Source organism: Tamandua tetradactyla, chromosome 2, assembly GCF_023851605.1.
Source record: "Tamandua tetradactyla isolate mTamTet1 chromosome 2, mTamTet1.pri, whole genome shotgun sequence".
In the NCBI taxonomy this organism is placed as follows: domain Eukaryota; kingdom Metazoa; phylum Chordata; class Mammalia; order Pilosa; family Myrmecophagidae; genus Tamandua; species Tamandua tetradactyla.
Genome location: NC_135328.1, coordinates 93658805 through 93679179, shown reverse-complemented (window position 1 = coordinate 93679179; position 20375 = coordinate 93658805). Strand labels below are relative to the sequence as shown.

At 38.3% G+C, this 20375-nt stretch overlaps 1 protein-coding gene across 1 annotated transcript in view; it reads left to right on the top strand.

The window, feature by feature from the left end:
• Window positions 1-3629: 3629 nt before the first annotated feature.
• The window catches only part of SLC1A1 (solute carrier family 1 member 1), a 128548-nt gene continuing 111802 nt past the window's right edge, over window positions 3630-20375 (top strand). Inside the window, exon 1 of the mRNA XM_077148284.1 lies at window positions 3630-3651. The gene's annotated coding sequence lies outside the window, so the exon portion shown is untranslated. The remainder of the gene's footprint in view (window positions 3652-20375) is intronic.

The window sequence follows — 20375 nt, the reverse complement described above, 5'->3', positions numbered from 1 at the left end:
TCTCTGTCTCTTAAAATTCATAATGAATTAGAAGTTAACTAGAAGAAAAATAGACAATAAAGATGCAAAGTTCTTAAGTTCAGAGAGCAGGACCCAGGGAGAGAAATATCAATCAATTAAGGGGACTGATATGGGAGGAAGCAATGATGGAGCAGAAAAAAGCCAGGGTTGAAAAAGATAGCAAGATGGGATTAAAGGAACAAAAGGACAATGTTAGAGAAATCAATTTTGAAAGGTATTCTAGAGGCCAGTCCAAGCAGTGGGTATGGGGCCCAGAAAAAGGAATAATAAGCTTAGCTATCAAATGATCACAAAGAAAGCAGCTTTGACCTAAACTCTGATTACCCCAGGAACTCAGTTAGAAAGGTCCTTGTTTTCACCAAGCACAAAAGGAAATAAAAAACTTAGCTGACCCAGGGTCAAAGAGATTGGCTCAAGGAAGCAAAATTATGTTAATCTGTCTCAAATTGATTCTCTACAATTTTGTTGTCTGTGTCCCTGCATATTTCTTGGCAGTAAAGAGGTTGTACCCAAGCTTCTCCTATATATAGTCAAGGAAACTTGGTTCCATAAAGCTGTTGATGTGGCTGGTGATTGACCACAGAGGGTGAGTCTTGGAAAGGATTAAAAAGTAGGACCATGGTGGAAAGAACAGAAATCTCTTGATCTGGTGGTTGATTGATCATTGGAGTGAAGGCCAGAAGAAAGCTATAGGAGCTAATTGTCTGAAATGTGATCTCGGAGTTTCCCTTCCAGCTTGGGATACCCTTCCACCAATCAGCATCTCAGGTGTTCAAAAACTCTTATGTATAATGAAACACACCACTTACCTTAATTCATAAGAGCATCATAATAATTACCATGCTTCATATACACAGCAATAAAGACACCTAAGCAATGCTTTTGTGCGGCCCAGAGATGATAGGCAATCACAGGCTAAGCTTGTTTGTATCCACTGGCCTTCCAATGTGGGTTAGACTCATTATCTTAATTATCTGTCATTTCACACACTTTTTCTGAATCAACAGAACTGATGAGCTCCTAACTCTGATCTGTCATATTCAAATCATTGAACCAGACTCCTGTAATTCCTTTATATCTGCCTCTTCTTTCTAGCAACTTCAATTTCACCTCTCTTTGAAGCCAAATACCTGGTTGCTAGATGTAGCTTCTCAATTCTGGTATTCTGATTATCTCCTCAGTTACCATGAAGAAAGCTCGGCATTCTATATTTAGAAGTCTGGTTTCCTCTTTGGGGGGATGAATACATAAGAGCCAAAAGCCCTGGTCTTCCTAGAACGAGTGATATTTGCATTCCCTGCATACACACTACCTCACTGTAACTATTTTAGGCCTTGCTGCACCTGGATATTGAAAATTTTTCAGACTTGATCACGAAATTGCTTCAAAGGTTTTACGCATGAGTTTTGTCTGAAAAGAGGTAAATGAAAACCTTATGAGCTAAGGTTAGCTCCTTCTTGTCCAAGATACCAAAACATCTTACAGGAAACATGAGAATTAAAAGTCAAATAAGAGTGGGCCACGGTGGCTCAGCAGGCAGAGTTCTCACCTGCCATGCCTGAGACCCAGGTTCAATTCCCAGTGCCAGCCCATGCAAAAAAAAAAAAGTCAAATAAGGCTTATTTTGTTTGTCATGTGGAATCTGCCCCAGTGCCTTGGTATTGCACCTTATACATCTTAATTGGTTGCATTTCATTATTTTAATCATTATGCACCAACCCTAGAGAACATTAGAAAGAGGGAAATTAAAGTGCAGCACAGTGACATATGTGGGGTGGGAGAAAGGGCACAGGATTTGTTTCTTAGCCCCTCTGGACCTCAGTTTACTCCTATCTTCAACCATTAAAATAGTATTTCTCTCACAGACTGTACATTGAAGCTTTGAAAATTGTATCGTGCTAGAGCATATTCATTACCACTTTTGCTATAACAGTCATAGAACAACGGAGCAGAAAGGGATCTTGCAAATAAACTAGTCTGAATTTAAGAGATGAGGAAATTGAAAACCAGAGCAACTATAATCGACCCACTACTCGTGGCACATGGCAAGGTAAAGGCAATGTGAACCTTGAAGACAGGGCTCTGACTCCTTCTCAGGTGCTCTCTCTACTACAACGGCCACACAGTAAAAGGAAAGAGAAAAGCTGGCTGCAACTGGGGAATCCGCAAAGAGTAGTGGGAGCTGTGGGGAATTGGAATGCACATGCCCATCCAGAGGGAATGGCTGAAAGTTGTTTCCAGGTCATTTTTGCCATATCAGAGTTTAGACCCACAGTTGTCAGCCTTTCAGCTTTTTTTTTTTCCCTAGAAAGACAAGAAATACAGATTTTTTAAATGTGAAATTTCCCAATTATTAAATGATATTTCATTTTTTAAATAATGTTATGTAAGCCAAAATTAAAAAAAAAAAACCTCCCAAGAGTCAAAGTCAGCCTGCGGTCTACCAATTTGGGATCTCTGTTCTACAGGGCAATTTCCAAATTCTTCCTCATGGTATAAAAGCCCCCGCATGATCCAGCCCCTGCTTCCTTCTCCGGCTCACTTCCTACCTCTCCTTGCCTTGTATTTGGGCTCCAGCTACACTGAACAGCTTGTGGTTTACCAAAATGACCCACTGATTCTTGCCAATGTGTCCACTGATTCTCACTCTGCCACCTTTGCTGTTTGCTCGTATTATACCCTGTGCCTGCAGTGAACATCCCTCAACTCTTATTTTCCTTGGGAGATGGCTCAGATTTTATTTCTACTAGGAAAGTGTCTCTGAACAGTCTTCCTACCACCATACCACCTCCAACACATGCATCCTTTATGTTCTTATAGTTTACTTGCACACATGATTTCATTTACCTCATTGGACTACCAGTATTTGTTTCATGACTTGTTGCCCCAACCAGAATCTCAGCTAATGTTGAATTGAAATTGAACTCTTCATTCTTACTCAAAAGTGATGACTAATCCCCCTTCTGGACCCTCACTTTGCTTCTAGACTGCCTTTGACATTAACTCTGCTGATTTGCTAGATATTTTCTCTCCAGAGATGGCTTCCTAGAGGAGCCTTCCCCCCACCCCGCCCCCCACACTGGAAACCTTGGTGAATTTACCTCTTCATTGCATGGGAGATTGTGGAAAGTCCTCCTGAGCCCAGCCCTCTGTCCACCATCCGACAAAAACCTGTTACATGTTCAGGTCTTCTTTTCCTTATACATTATTTTTCATTATTTGTTTCTGTGCTATTTGTGCTCCAGGTGAGTCATACTTTCCCTGGCTGTTCTTGGTCACTAAAGCCAACTCTTCAGAGTTCTGATCTGATTCCTTGTTTCTTGTTCCTACCTAAGGCTATTCGTCTTTGAAGGCAAAAATTCTCCTGTATTTACCCAGCTGCATATCTAACCGGATTCCCTCTTAATCCCTCTTTCCCATTTGTCTATCCATCAGGACAAGGAATCTTTTCATTTGATGTTTGCCTGGGACTTGAGAACCCAGGAACAAATCCATTTCTAACACACCCACATAAGTAGATCCGGCCAGCCTAGCCACTCCACACAGGCAGAACTCAGCCCCATGGTGGGCCAAGCATCTAATCAGCTCTATCATCTTCAGGTGGCAGAGAAGTTGTGCCACTTGTCACAGGTGAGCTGGCTCTCATAATAAATTCAGGACCATTTCCCCACTCTCAACCTAATGCTCTTTCTTTTGCACATTGTGGTTGTCATTAGAGACATTCACAGATAATTCCACTTTCCTTGTGGGCACATAGTAAGGTGCATTTCTCCTCTTGCTTTAAAGTAGGTTTGATAATAAACTTGCTTCAGACAATGAAATATGAGCAGAAGTAACTTAGATCATTTGGGGGCAGAAATTCTGAGTCTCCATGAGACTCATCATGTTCTTTTCCTTCTGCCTCAACAATTATGGAACCATCTTGAAATGGAATCTTCAATGGCTGGGAATCCTGGGTGATGGATGAAATTTGCTACTAGCCTACTTGGATATACAACTTGAAGTAGAAATAAACTTATGCTTACTAAAATCCAAACTTTTGGGATTATTTATTCCTATAGCCTAGCCTAACCTGATTATATGCTCAAAAATATTGAATTGATTATGGAGCAATACAGCTCCTAATACCTCACCATGAGTTTATATTTACTCTTTCATTTAAGGATTATTTGGGAGATTGTTGTTTTTTGACATATTTTTAAGTTCCCAAGTTGTATATATATTTTTAATTTATCTTCCTATCATAGCTGTGAATTAGAGAATATAGCCTGAAGGTTTCTGCTTTGGGGATTTTAATGAACTTTCCTTTGTGACATAAGAGTCAATCAATTTTTATAAATGTTCATCAGTGAAAGGCATGTCCCATTGGTAACATTTATACTTAGAGTGCCAGGATTTTCCAACGTTTGTGACTACTACCTCCCCACAGCTCTGATATACACTAAAAGTGCAGGATTCATTTCCAGTATTAGAGTGTATCTTCTTTCTTTATTCTAAAATGCAAAAATTCAGAATCAAGGGATCGTACAGATTCTTCATGAGATATGTGCTCTGATGCAATGACTGTCTGGAAGGAAAGGAGATTTTGAAAAAATATCTCTGTGGGTAAAAGGACATCAGCTATTTCAGAATTCACAGAATGCAAAGTGGTCTGCATCTTAGTTGAATTTCCGCTTTTACCAAGAGGCTAATCCTCAAATAACTCACACTAAAGGTAGGTTCTGAAAACTCATTTGGTTTCCCTGACTGCTCTCTGAATTATTGGTGGGGTAGGGGAACGTGATTTTTTCCCTTGGTACCCCAAATGTCCTGTCCCCTGGTGCCCTAAAAACCATATATGATCATTCCTAACCTACAGGGGGAAAAGTGAGACTCATCATAGATAAGGAATTATCCAAATCACACAGTAGGTGGTGGAGCCAAGGTGCAAACCCTGAGCAGAAATTCTGTGTTGTTTCTTCTCTTTCCATTTTATCTTGTTTGCTCCTGAGTGCTGGTCAGAGCCTGTCAGGTCAAGAGGAGGAGTTACTGAGGATTGTGATTATAGTCCAGGAAGGAATAGACAGAAATAATAGCCACAGAAAATCTTTATTGACCCCCAATTACGTGTAATGCCCCGGGTAGGTGATATAAAGGACCTCAGAAGTACAGAAATGAACACAACTTGGTTTCTGGTCTCAAGAAGCTTACCACAAAAAAGGATAACAAGGTATAGAAAAACTGAAGTGAAAGGAAGGGTATGCTAAAAGATTCAAACGGTGGAGTGGAAGCAGAGAAAAAAGAAATGAATCACAGGTGGGGAAATCAGAGAAGGCTTTGGAGGAGGATGAGAAATATTTATTAATTCATAAGACAGAAACATTTAAAGATGGATTTCAGGCCTAACTGGATCCCATATGGTCGAAGAATGATGACGTATTTTTTCCATTTCCCAGAGTTAATTTTTTCCACATTGTCAACATTCTCATAAGCTTCCTTCCCAAGAAAGTCCATGATAACATTTTACTAGTTTATCAATCTGAGTTGAAGTAGTTGAATAGTTGCATGTTTTTTATATTTCATACTGAAACACCAGGGTGGACTCTAAGCTTTGCTCAGCTCAGTTTGGAGTCTTGAACAGAACTAGAATCCTCCACTGAGACAATGACCAGTAAAGTGTGTGTGTGTGTAGGAGGTAGTGATGTTGGCTCTACCTGAATCACAGAGACTAATGGGGCATGGCTGATGGGCTGCAGAAGGGTGAATGGATGCCAGACAACCAAATGCACTGATACGGGGGGTGCAAGGGTAGTTCAGTGGTAGAATTCTCACCTGCCATGTGGGAGACCTGCGTTCGATTCCCGGCCCATGTACTGCCCCCCCCAAAAAAAAAATTTCAGCAAACACTGCTGTTATAATGGGATAGTCACATGCAGAAAAAATGGAATGTGATCCCCACTATACAGCATGCTGAAAAAAAAAAAAAGGCACTGATAAATATTGCACTGCATCTTCTAATTCCCAGTTCCAGATTCCTCCTACAGCCCCCTGTCTCCCCAGTATGGGTGGTTTCTTGAGTGTCTGCCTTTAGAGTCTTGGCTCTTTTACTAGAGTAAACTCTAATTCGGGTTATTTATCAGAAAGAAGTCTTTTAAGTAGTAATAAAGGATTCATTTAAATTGACAGAACGATGGACAGCACCGGGTTTGTACTAGAAACTCGTATCATCTGAAGCAGAAAGAAATTTTAACAATATGTTAAAATCCCCTAATTTTACAGATAAAAAAAATAAGGTCAAAAACTTGTTCAATGTTATAGGAAGTTGCAGGTTAAATCAAGTATTTAAATCCAAGTCGATGTCCCTTTACCCTGCACCTCACTGTTTCCCAACACATTACGATAACAGGAGGGAAAGGGTGAAGGGGCAAACTTAGAGGGCAGTAGTGACATGCGTTATTCTTCCTGGTCATCCTCCATCTCCTCTTATTCTGGAAAATGTATCTCCATTTCTGTTTACAGGATTTACCTTTCCCATATTATGGGGACTATATCCCGACATCCTCTATTTGGTGGTGTGATGTGTCCCAAGATGGACAAATTAAATTCTCTCTCATATAATTTCAATATTGAATGGACATACAGTTGAAGAAGATATATTCCCCTGCTGACATACTGATGAGGCTGCCCCTTAAATCTCCCAAATTTAAAGAAACTTAGATTTAATAAAATATGGAATTGTGCCTGTATGAGCGTACACACACACACACACACACACACACACACAGAATTGGTAAGTGCCTTTGTTAATTCTTGATTTTCCTTCCATTTATTTTTTTAATATGTTTATTGAGAAATCTTCACACATATACTGTCCATACACAGTGTACAATCAATGGCTTGCAATATCGTTGCATAGTTGTGTATTCATCACATGGTCATTTTCAGGGCATTGGTATAACTTCAGAAAAAGAAATTAAAAAAATCCATACATACATTCATACTTTAACATATTATTAAAGTTTCTCTCTGCTTCAGATGATAAGAGTTTCTGGTGCAAACTCAGGTGCTGTCCATGTTTCTGTCGTAATCCCATATCATATACTTCTCCCTCATATTGACCACTAGCATTTCAATTTACCAAATTTATTTTACTGCTTACCCTCTCTATTATTTTATTAAAATTTTTTTTGGGGGGGTGCATGGTCCAGGAATTGAACCCAGGTCTCCCGCATGAAAGGTGAGCATTCTACCACTGAACCACCCATGCACCCTATTATTTATTTATTTATATATTTTTATATACTCATCTGTCCATACCCTGGATAAAAGGGGCATCAGACACAAGGTTTTCACAATCACATAGCCACATTATAACAGCTATATAGTTATACAATTGTCTTCAAGAATCAAGGCTACTAGAACACAGCTCAACAGTTTCAGGTACTTCCCTCCACCCACTCCAATACACCATAAACCAAAAAGGGATATCTATATAATACATAAGAATAACCTCCAGGATAACCTGTCAACTCTGTTTGAAATCTCTCAGCCACTGAAACTTTATTTTATCTCATTTTTCTCGTCCCCATTTTGGTCAGGAAGGCTTTCTCAATCCCATGATGCTGGGTCCTGGCAAATCCCAGGAGTTCTGTTCCACTTTATCAGGGACATTTACACCCATGGGAGTCATGTCCCACATAGTGGGGAGGGCAATGAGTTCCCCTGCTAAGCTGGGTAAGAGAGAGATGCCACATCTGAGCAACAAAAGAGGTTTACTGGGGGTGACTCAGGCAAAATTATAAGCATCTTCTTTGCAGGAATAAGTTTCATAGGGGTGAACCCCAAGATCGAGGTCTTGGCCTATTGATTTGGTTGTCCCCACTGCTTGCAAGAATATCAGGAATTCCCCAGATGAAGAAGTTGAATATTTCCTTCTTTTTTTCCCCAGCCCCCTGAGGAAACTTTGCAAATACTTTTTGATACATTGCCCAAATTACTCTGGGATATATTGGGGCATCACACTAACCTTGACAAACTAACAAAATCTCATGCCCTACCCAAGATTCCATGTAATTATGGTACTCAAGTAAACTGATCATATAAGTCAAATTAGGTTAGTTCTAAATTATGTTAGTTTTATAAGAGCTCTTCCTTATTCCTATGTACTATTCCCACTTCCTCAAAACTATCAAGATTAAGAAGCATTTAGTCACCATAAGTAATGGTGATGCCCCAATAAATCCCAGAGTGATTTGAACGGTGAATAAAAAAGTATTTGCAAAGTCCCCTTCAGGGAATGGTGAGAAAGGGGGAAAAATTCAATTTCCCCAAGTTGAATTCTTGATATTCTCACAAGCAATGGGGACAAACAAAGCTATAGGCTGAGCCCCCAATCTTGGGATTTGTTCAAATAAAACTCAACCCCACAAAGGATAGGTCAAGCCTACTTAAAATTAGGCCTAACAGTCACCCCCAAGAAAACATCTTTTGTTGCTCAGATGTGGCCTCTCTCCAGCCAACACAACAATCAAACTCACTGCCCTCCCCTGTCTATGTGGAATATGACTCCCAGGGGTGTGGACCTTCCCGGCAACGTGGGACAGAAATTCTATAATGAGCTGACACTCAGAATCAAGGGATTGATAAAACCTTCTCGACCAAAAGGGGGAAGAGAGAAATGAGACAAAATAAAGTGTCAATGGCTGAGAGATTCCAAACAGAGTCAAAAGGTTATCCTGGAGGTTACTCTTATGCATTAAATAGACATCACCTTGTTAGTCAAGACGTAATGGAGAGGCTGGAGGGAACTACCTGAAAATGTAGTGCTGTGTTCCAGTAACCATGTTTCTTGAAGATGATTGTGTAATGATACAGCTTTCACAATGTGACTGTGTGATTGTGAAAACCTTGTGTCTGATGTTCCTTTTATTTACTTTATCAACAGATGAGTAAAACATGAACTAAAAATAAATAATGGGAGAACAAATGTTAAAATAAATTTAGATTGAAATGCTAGTGATCAATGAATGGGAGGGGTAAAGGGTATGGTATGTATGAATTTTTTTCTGTTGTCTTTTTATTTTTTTTCTGAATTGATGCAAATGTTTTAAGAAATGGTCATGATGATGAATATGCAACTATGTGATGATATTGTGAATTACTGATTATATATGTAGAAAAGAATGATCATAAGTTAAGAATGTTTGTGTTTGTTGTTATATATATTTTTTAATTTAAAAATAAATAAATAAATAAATAAAAAAGAAGCATTTAGTGTTGTTCCATTTGACTAGATAATTTATACCTTTTTCCAGACTCCTGACTAGATCATGCGAAACAGAATTTAGCTCCACGATAGTAATCATTTTTTCATTTAAAAATGGAATTACAATCGTGAGGCATGCAACTATGTGAATGAGCCTTAAGGACAGAATATTAAAATGAAATGTCAGGAAAAAATACAAATATTATCATGCCTCATTCATATGGACAAACTATAATATAAAAACTCGGAGAACTGCAGTCGAGAGCATGGGTTATCAAGTTGGGGCCTGGAGTAAAGGGTCCTAGATTGTAAGCTTTTACAGCAGTCATATACATTCAGGAGTCGTAATATTATTTCTAAATTCTGAGATACTGAGCTATTTGTGTATTACCTGATTATTCCCTGAAACTTTGGTATTTATGTGGCACCTGAGACTCAAAGTTAGAGTACTACAAGTCAGCAGTACCCCATACAGCAGCTGTTAGAAAAGTTTAAAAAGTGATCAGTCTTCAACAAGAGATACGAATGAAGCTGATCTGGATAGGACTAAGGTAAATCAGAATATAAGGTAAAGGATGATAGGGTCCATATTTTAAAACTTCAACTTCTGTGTGAGACCAAAGGGAGAGATGTAGATTTGGTGCAAAACTTATATTTTGTGTACAGCATTATTTAATTTAACTTTTATGGTAAATTTACTTGAATACCATAATCACATGGAATAATGAATAGGACGTTAGATTTTGTTGCTTTGTAAAGGTTAGTGTGATGCCCTGATATATCCCAGAGTAATTTGGGCAATGAATCGAAAAGTATTTGCAAAGTTCTCTCAGGGGACTCAGGGGGAAAAAGGGAGGAAATATTCAACTTCTCCATTGGGAAATGGGGTGGGAACAAGCAATGGGGACAACCAAATCGACAGGCTGAGGCCTCAATCTTGGAATTTTCCCCTATGAAACTTATTCCTGCAAAGGAGAAGCTAAGCCGACTTGGAATTATACCTAAGAGTTACACCCAGAGAACCTCTTTTGTTGCTCAGATGTGGCCTCTCTCTCACTGCCCTCCCCCCTATGTGAGACATGACTCCCGGGGGTGTAAATCTCCCAGGCGATATGGGACATGACTCCTGGGATGAGCTGGGACCCAGCATCATGGAAATGAGAAAGGTTTCTTGACCAAAAGGGAGAAGAAAGAAATGAGACAAAAGATAAAGTGGCTGAGAGATTTCAAACAGAGTCAAGAGGTTATCCTGGAGATTATTCTTATGCATTATATCGATATCCTTATTTAGTTTATGGTGTACTGGAGTGGCTAGAGGGAAGTACCTGAAACTGCTGAACTGTTCCAGTAGCCTTGATTTTTTTTTTTTTTTAACATGGGCAGGCACTGGGAATCGAACCCGGGTCCTCTGGCATGGCAGGCAAGCATTCTTCCCTGCTGAGCCACCGTGGCCCACTCCCAGTAGCCTTGATTCTTGAAGAAGATTGTATAACTATATAGCTTTTACAATAGAGCTGTATGATGTGAACACCTTGTATCTGGTGTTTCTTTCACCCAGGGTATGGACAGATGAGTAAAAATATAATGAACAATAAATAAATAAATAATGGGGTGGATAAGGGGTAAAAAAAAATTGGGTAGATTGAAATGCTAGTGGCCAAATGAGAAGGGGATGTATGAGTTTTTTCTTTTTTCTTTTTATTTCTTTTTCTGGAATGATGTGAATGTTCTAAAAATGATCGTGGTGAGGAGAACATAACTATGTGATGATATTGTGAGCCACTGATTGTATAGTCTGTCTGAACTGTATGTGTGTGAACATTTTTCAATAAAAACATTTTTTTAAAAATGGAATTATAATAAATCTATTCATGCCTAGATTGGGGGCTCTTATAACAGCCACATTTAGTCTGAAGTTGTAGATATATTTCTGGATTTTGAAATATTGAACTATATGTGTGCAGCTGGTACTTCCCTGGAACTTTTAGCAGCTCTGTGACACCAAGGTCCCAGAAATGGAATCCTGCAGCCCTGAAAGTTAGCATAACTATATGAAATGCTGGTGATCGGTGAAGGGGACAGGTAAGGGGTATGGTATGTATGAATTTTTTTCAGTTTTCTTGTTAAAGTAACCAAAAAAAGAGATCAGGCCTCAATTAAAGTTTAAAATAAAGCCAATCTGGCTGTTAAAACTGTTGTGTACCCCAGAAAAGCCATGCTCTTTAATCTTCATTCAATACTGCTGGATGGGATCTCTTTTATTGTTTCCATGGAGATGTGTCTCCATCATTCAAGGTGATGGAGCCCTTCAAGAGGGAACCATTTTGGAACGTGCCAACAGAGCCCACACAGACAGAAGTCTTTGCAGATGCAGGAAGAAAATGCCCCTGGGGGGAAGCCTTATGAAATGAGGAAAGAAAGCTAGTAGATGTCACCATGTGCCTTCCTAGCTGAGAGAGAAACCCCAAACTTCGTTGGCCCTTTCTTTGGAGTTATATTTTTCTCTGGATACCTTAGTTTAGACATTTTCATGGCCTCAGAACTGTAAACTTGCAGCTTAATAAGTTCTCCTTTTAAAAGCCATTCCATTTCTGGTATAGTGCATCCCTGCAACTTAACTAAAACACAGTGTAAAACGTAATAATGTATGTACTCTAGACCTTCACTACTCTATCAGATCAAAGGCAAAGAGGTCTATTATGTCTAGAACCTAAATTTTCTATAATACATAATCTAAATCAACTGTCTGGATAGCTCATTTAAACCACTCAAACTCCAGGAGTCCAGAATGGGAATGAGGCCTTATAACTCCGAATAGCTTAATGTAATACCAGGATACATTTCAGACTATGGTGGGCTGATAATTTTAAAATATTGGTGAGGTCCCTTGGTGATGTGAAAGGGAGTGGGGGAAATATAAATATATATGGAACCATTGAACTCATCCATCTGGGAACACCAGGTACCCTCTCAACCACTGAGGACTTAAAAAATAATGGGCCATTAGTTAAGTTGTAATGGAGAGGCTGGAGGGAACTGCCTGAAAATGTGGAGCTCTGCTCCAGTGGCCATGTTTCTAGGGGATAATTGTATGATGATATGGTTGTCACAGTGTGACTGTGTGATTGTGAGAGCCTTGTGTCTGATACTCCTTTTGTCTACCTTATCGATGGACAAGTGAAACATATGGATTAAAGATAAATAAATAATGGGGGGAACAAATGTTAAAATAAATGTAGTAGATTGAAATGCTGGTGATCGGTGAAGGGGAGAGGTAAGGGGTATGGTATGTATGAATTTTTTTCAGTTTTCTTGTTATTGCTTTTTCTGAATTGATGCAGATGTTCTAAGAAATGATCATGATGATGAATATACAATTATGTGATGATAGCATGAGTTATTGATTATATAACAAGAACGGAATGATCATATGATTAAAAATAATAATAATAATGGGTCAAGCTCTGGATTTTGAAGCTTTCCCTTATGAAACTTATTTCTGTAGGGGAGAGGCTAGGACTACCCATAATGAGGCCTATGAATTGCTTCCAGCAAACATCTTTGCTGTCTGGATATGGCTTCTCTCTCTTTCTGGGCCAAACTCTGCAGGGAAGGTCATTGCCCTTCCCCCTACATGGTACAAGCCATTCAGTGGTGAAAATATCTCTGACAATGTGGGGTGTGTCTTCTAGGAATGAGTCTAGCCCTGGCATCATGGGATAAGGGCGTCTTCCTGGCCAAGAGGGGAAGGGAAGTGTAGGAAAATGGAGCATCAGTGGCCAGGAAAGACCTAGTGGAGTCTAGAGGCTATTCTGGAGGCTGCCTTTATGCAAGCTTCAGTTAGATAGTGCTAATTGCCATGGTTTGCTAAACCCCAATCAACATAGCTCTTGCTAACTGTTGAGTGCACCTAGGGCTCGAACCGAGTCTCTGTAAAGGCTCATACACTAGGCTTGCTTTCCGGGAATGTATAATTCCCAGAGTGTTCCTAGGCCAGATAGATCCTGAAACCCAGAAGGATCAGCCTCTCTGGGATTATTGATTAATTATATCCCCCTATCCCTTAGTGTGGACACCCCTTTTTAACATGAAAAAGTCAGAATGGGCATTGCCAAGGATCCCTATAGATTGGGAAAAGGACTAAAGGAGAACGAGGAGGTATAACAGAGAAAGTGGGATTTAACAGACAAGTATGGCTGCTGAATTACTATATTGATGTTCCTTTTAGCCTCCAGTGTTATGTAGCAGCTGGAAGGAAAGATCTGAGATGATGGAATGGTAGCTGATGACAAACTCTGGGATCTGTTCTGTGACTGCTTGTTGAGGTGTGCTTTGAAAAGTATTGCTTTTTCTTTCTTTGCTTTGCATATATGTTATATTGTACAATAAAAAGCCAAAAACAAAAAAAGAAGTCTGCTCATAATAAGCCTTAAATGTGCCTTTGTGACATATTCTGAAGTTATTTTTTTGTGCAAATGAGCCCACAAATTGCTGAGTTTAAGCTGATTTATATTTAATTCACAGCTTGTGAGAGGTTGCCTTCTTATGGTAGTCAGTTACCCTGAATTCATTTAAAAGTGTCACCCATGTGATGGTTAAGTTCATGTGTCAAATTGGCTAGTTTTCCAGTCCGGTTGTTTGGTCAAGCAAGCACTGGCCTGGCTGTTACCATGAATGTATTTTGTGGATTTATATCATTAGTCAGTTCATTTCATCTGTGGCTGATTACATCCATAATCAACTAAGGATATTGTCTTCAACAATGAGAGAAGTCTCATCCAATCAATTGCTGGTCTGAAATGGAGTACTAATGATTTCAACAGTCAGAAGGAAGAATTTTCATCTCTATCTCAGCCGGTTAGCTTCTTCTGGGAAATCCACTGAAAACCTTTTTCAGAGTTCTCAGTTTGCAGCATGGAATTTGGACTTGCCCATCCCTACAGTTGTATGAGCCAATTTCTATAGCATAGCTCATTATGTTGACATTATATATGTATATTATTTATCCTGTCAGTTCTGTTTCCCTGGAGAATCCTGACAAATATAATCAGTATACCTGGATATTCTGGCTAGTGCAGGAACTATACAATTCCTTTTACTGAGTTCAAATATTGGGAGCTCTTAGGAAAATGTGCTGATGATATCTCACAAAACAGAAAGTAGAAAAAGCCATCTCAAGAGGAGCTTAAAGGAACAGCAACGTATTCTCAAAAGAAAGAAAGAAATCATTGGCAAGGAAGGAAAGGAAAGAGGCAAATGAAATTTCCTCTGTATGTCTGCAAGTTGCAGGGATTTGTTCTTGATATTTCTCTCTAGTTCTGACAAATTTGAAGTGTTTTAAAAATAAAAGAAATCTTGAAGAGCTCTAACCCCAAATGAGCCAATTATTCTTTGGCTGTGTGTTAAGTGTTTAAGGAAGCTTAGCAAATCTTTGATGAGGGAAGTCATTGCCCTTCCCCCTATTTTAAGAAGAGTATGAAGGAATCTTGTTTTTATCCACAGAGAATTAAGAATTTCTTAAAAACTACTAAGACAAGTCTGATTTCCTCTCTGGAGATTGGAGATATCCTATCTTATTTATCTAAGAAGTCTCAGAACATGAATATGTTACTCTTTTTCTGTGATACCCTCATCTTCTAAGAAAAGTCATGCAAATCAAGATAAAGGATTTAAAAAATAGACAATGGTTCATTGAGGTTTTGAAACTTCAGGCTTAAGTTCAGGTTCATATCAGATTGGACTTTATTCTCTTTTGTATTTACTTTGCAATCATGCTTATTTATATGTCAGCCTTATATATTAGAAAGAGATGGATAAATTCTCATGATGTTTCTGTTTTTAATATAAATCATCTATAATTCTTACATGGGGGATACTCTTTCCATTTATGACTTTTTTTTTCTTATGACATTTCAGGAGCAAATTAATCTCAAAGAGGCTTTAATACAGAGGAAAACGTTTTCAAATTAGTATTGAAATCAGTGAAAGTCATTTTATCCTTTAGGTTATGGAATGGATTCCTCATACTTTGAAATGCCTCTCTACTCTTTCCCCAGCTCTCACTCAAATTGTAACAGCTGGTAGGGGGTGTTACAGTGTTAGAATGATTTGCTGCCCCTCCTTCCAGGCTCTTCTCTCTGGGAGGTTGTAAACCTCTGCCCCATTGACTTCCGGGTTTGTCACATGACTTGCTTGGGCCAATAAAATGCATGTGAAAGCGACGTGTACACTTCCAAGCAGAGCTTTAAGAGTCATCACATGGTCACCATCCTCCTTTTCCCTCACCACAAGACTAGCAGTGTCCCAGGTAGAACTGTTCCTTCAACCTGGGTCCCAGAATGAAGATAGAAAGTGAGACTAATGTGAAATGATCCATGATAGACAAATGGCATGAACAAGACAGAAATGTTTGTTGTAAAGCTTCTGCAATATTAGAGGTCATTTGTTATTGCAGCAAAACTTAACCTGACAGTCAGAAAGTTCTTTATAAATTATTTTACATACTGTTTTTATATAATATAAATATTATAACAGTTAGTTAAAAATTATAGTCAAATAATGAACAAGGCTCTGACCACCATATTTTTTGGTACAGTTGAGTTAGAATAGAATTAGAACTAGAATAACAACAAGACTATGCCAAGAGAGTTGGCAAATTTATCTTACAAACCAATCATCCTCAGATTATTTTGACCACACTGCTAGGTTACATTCACTCTAAGTCAATAAAAGGACTCCCCTGGGCTGTAGGGACCTTGTCATTTTACAAGAGTGTGGTTTACAAATGTTTTTCCACCAGTCTGAGTGAAACCAAGAAGTCGGAAGCATTTAGAAACTCTCATAGAATTTGATACTGCTGCAATGCCCAAGCTCACAATCAGTGGAATTGTCTTGTTGAGAGAGGAAACAGACCAGTTTTGGATGTTGTCAGACTTACATGGTGAGTTACATGTTGCACAAACTGCATATTAGGATTCATCTGCCACAGATCAGAAATTAAAAAGAAAAGAAAAAAATAGCCTTGCCCTTCACCATAGAGAGTTTGAAGAGCATTGACCTAGAACCTGTTTGCAATTCATCAATATAACCCATTCACTTACCATGATGGAAAACCTAATAAAAGGCCAAAAGGGCAAGGGAACACTTCATGCAATATTAAGCCTTTCTCTTTGGGAAATCCATGTCTGTGCTAACAATCTTCCTGACATTTTCTGTCCCACTGGAGACTTATAGAGGTAGATAGAAATAATAGCATTTCTTAATTACCCATTGTGTGCATAGCACTGTACAGACAGGTCTCAGGTTACCAAATAATGTGACCCAAAACTCAGTGTGTATGTTGTCGTCACATACATAGAATACATTTTCCCTTAGAAGCAATTTTATTAATGATCCCAGAGTATAAAAATTGACTTAATTTAAAGAGCTGAACCATATCATTTTCTGTACTAATTTGACTTCTAGGCTTCTCGAACAGGAATTAAGGTGGATAGTGTGAAGGAGGGGGAAGAGAAAATGTTAAACTATGTTAAACTTTACTTGGAAATTCTCTCACCTTCTTTTACTATTTTTCTTTTACTTTCCCATGCCCTCTCAAGCAACCTTCTCTGCTCTCATGTTCTCAAACCTCCCAAAACATATCATTTATCAAAATTATTTCATTTCCTTTCCTTCAATGTAGATAATCTCAGGTAATAAAGAAATAGCTAAACTGGTTAGATTAATTTCTACTAAAGTGTGGATGGCTGATGACATCTTAATCCTCCTAGAAGCATCTGCTTTTTAAAGTGAATATGTTTACTTTAACCCAAATAAATCTCAAATGGGAAATGTAAGGAAGTGAAAAGAAAATGTTTGGGAAATGGAATAAAATGTTCTAGGTCAAGAAGGCAGGATGGTTTTGGCCTGAGTCATCTTCTGTCAATAACTTCTTGCTTTTCACAGTCTGTTCCTCTTTTTCTATTTCTTACATAAAATCCCCAAGTATTTTTCATAGCAGCTCTCAGCACTGAGTGGGAGTGGTCATTGGTAAAAAGGAGCCATTTGTACTTGAGGTGTGAGTCAAGGAGAGTTTGCATAAGGTACCGAATGAGTTAGGACTCAGGCAGGAAATACAAAAATACTTGGAAGAGAAAATGTTTGAAACACCATCATTGTCGAAAGCTGAAAAAGACCTTGGACATGATCCAACCCAGTGTATTCCGAAGTCTGAAGCATGTTCCACTGGTGATATGTGAGATGTTATTAGGTGGAGTCCTGGAAAAATCATTAAATAAGGTGAAATCACAGCAAAGAAATTGCTCACTTTTCAATTCTCCTTCAGTCTTTGACTTTGTGAAAGGTAGCAGCTCAGTTTAGGTGAGTTCTAATGCCTCTCTAACTGGTTGCTTATTTTTAAAAAGTGAACAGGTCTGAGGCTCAGAGTCCTCAAAAGGCAATTGACTCTATGGCACATTTAATAAAATTGTTTTGTTTTCACTATTTTTATTTTTGCCATAATCTTGATGAGTAGTACTGATTTTCAATTTGTAACGGTGATAGTAAATTTCTTTTAAAATACGTTCATTGAAGAAAAAGAAAACGAATTCAAAGAAAATCTTAGTAAATAGGATATAGGTATATAGATGTAGAAATTGCAGAAACTGTGAAGGTTCTAGGCCAAAGACTGAAGCTGGGGAAATACTAATCTAGCCTGAACTTCACACTTGAGTTTAAAACCTGATGCCGGTGAGATATGTATGCACGTGAGAACTGGGGTGGGGAGGCAAGCAGAAATGATGTTAAGGCAAAACACAAACCTGTCACCTGTAACTAAGTATAGCTAACTCCTCTGAGCAAGTCAATTTGCATAAACTGTAAAGGGACATGGCCACAAGATTAGAGCTGATAAGCTTCAGTGACACATCTCTTAGCAATTTCTGTGTATATTCACAGTCTCAGCATAACTAGTATCAAGGTATTCTTTCCACCTCTTCCTCCTACCAGCGGGTCCTGGGAAGGGGGGATGTCCCACTATTTAAAGACCTTCAGCATGTATCTATTCATGGCCAGAAAGAGGATAATCCTTTAAGAAGAATGCAAGAATTTACATACATTATTGTACACATTTTTAGTATAAGTAGTGATAAACAACAATGCAGTGTGATCCTGATAAATTCAGAAGTTGCCAATAACTACTGGGCATACAGTACGCACTCACTCTAGAGTCAATATATAAGCATTGTAACTATATATAATTTTTTTTAGAGAAGGAGAGGACATTGAGTATGCTTGCCATGTTGGCTGAGAGAGAGGCCACATCTGAGCAACAAAAGAGGTTCTCTGGGGGTGACTATTAGGTCTAATTTTAAGTGGGCTTAGTCTACTTAGCCTTGTAACTGTTAATGTATATTAGCTTTGGTTGAGTCCACCAAACTTTTATTTAATACCACAATATTATTTATTGAATATAATATTGATATAATAAAGTAATTATACTTTTATTTAATACCACAGTTCCAGGCACTATGCTAGGTGTTGAAGAACCAATGACCAATAAGACACTGTTCCTGCCTTCAGAGCATCCAGAGAGGTAAAAATTGAATATGAACAATGCATGCTAAATTTATTAAATTTATTATAGTTCATAAAACAGTTTCACTTTGAATTATTTTATTTAACTCTTATAGAAACATTGTGATGTAAGGATATTATGATCTCAATTCCACCAACAAGTAAACTAAAGCTTACAGAATCTATTGACAATTGTAGTAAACAACAGAGAAAAGTCTTAAACCCAGGAATCCTGCCTCCAAATCAGTGATCTTCCTGCAATACCAGCCACCAAAAATTATTCCTCTTGGAATTCTGCTTCTGGCTCTAATGTAGTATGTAGCAAACCATGCCCCTGTGAGCACAATTTGAAAAGCCAGGAAAAAATTACAAATAGAATGCTGAATACATCAAACTTAAAGGAAATCTTTGATAAATGGGCCTATGTTAAAATAAAAAACTTCAGGAAGTCAGAAAAATCATTAAGAGAGTGAAAATGTTACTGGGCAAAAGTGGTGGATTCTTTTGCCCGATGTGCTCAAATGACCAATTCCTGAGACAGTGGGGTTTCAAAGAGAGAAAACGTTTAGTAGTAGGTGTGTAGCCGAAGAGCAGATGGCCTATCAACACAAAATCTGTCTCCCTGAACGACAGAAATTCTGTTAGTTTTATAGAATTAAAAGATGGACGAGTTTTAGGATAATGAGCACAGTGGCACCAGATGATGTAATTAGAGGTGAACTAACTATTGAGCATGTGCAGAGTGATTACATGCTTAGTCACAGAACGGATATAAGAAAATGGTGGAGTGTTATGATAAGGTATTGGTGGCTTGTAGATAAAGTCTAAGTTACTGTGCATGTGAGGTGGGCCCGTTTTGGTTAGATCCAGTTTCAGTTATCAAGATAACTTTACGCCTGGGGTGGATTAGTTCTGGGCTAACCCACGACCCTTCATTAAGAAACATTAGGGGCTGTCTTTAGTGATTACAAGACTCTAAAGTTGAAAAATTGAATAAATAGATACAAATAAAGTTAGTCCCAAGGTTTTTTTAAAACTATTATTATGATCATTCCATTCTACGTATATAATCAGTAACTCACAATATCATCACATAGTTGCATATTCATCATCATGATCATTTCTTAGAACATTTGCATCAATTCAGAAAAAGAAATAAAAAGACAATAGAAAAGATTCATATATACCATACCCCTTACCCCTCCCATTCATTGATCACTAGCATTTCAATCTAAATTTATTTTAACATTTGTTCCCTTTATTATTTATTTTTATTCCATTTGTTTAATTTGTCTGTTGATAAGGTAGATAAAAGAAGCACCAGACACAAGGTTTTCACAATCACACAGTCATACTGTGAAAGTTATATCATTACACAATCATCTTCAAGAAACATGGCTACTGGAACACAGTTCTACATTTTTAGGCATTTCCCTCCATCCTCTCTGTTACATCTTGACTAACAAGGTGATATCTATTTAATGCGTAAGAGTAACCTCCAGGATAACCTCTTGACTCTATTTGGAATCTCTCAGCTATTGACACTTTATTTTGTCTC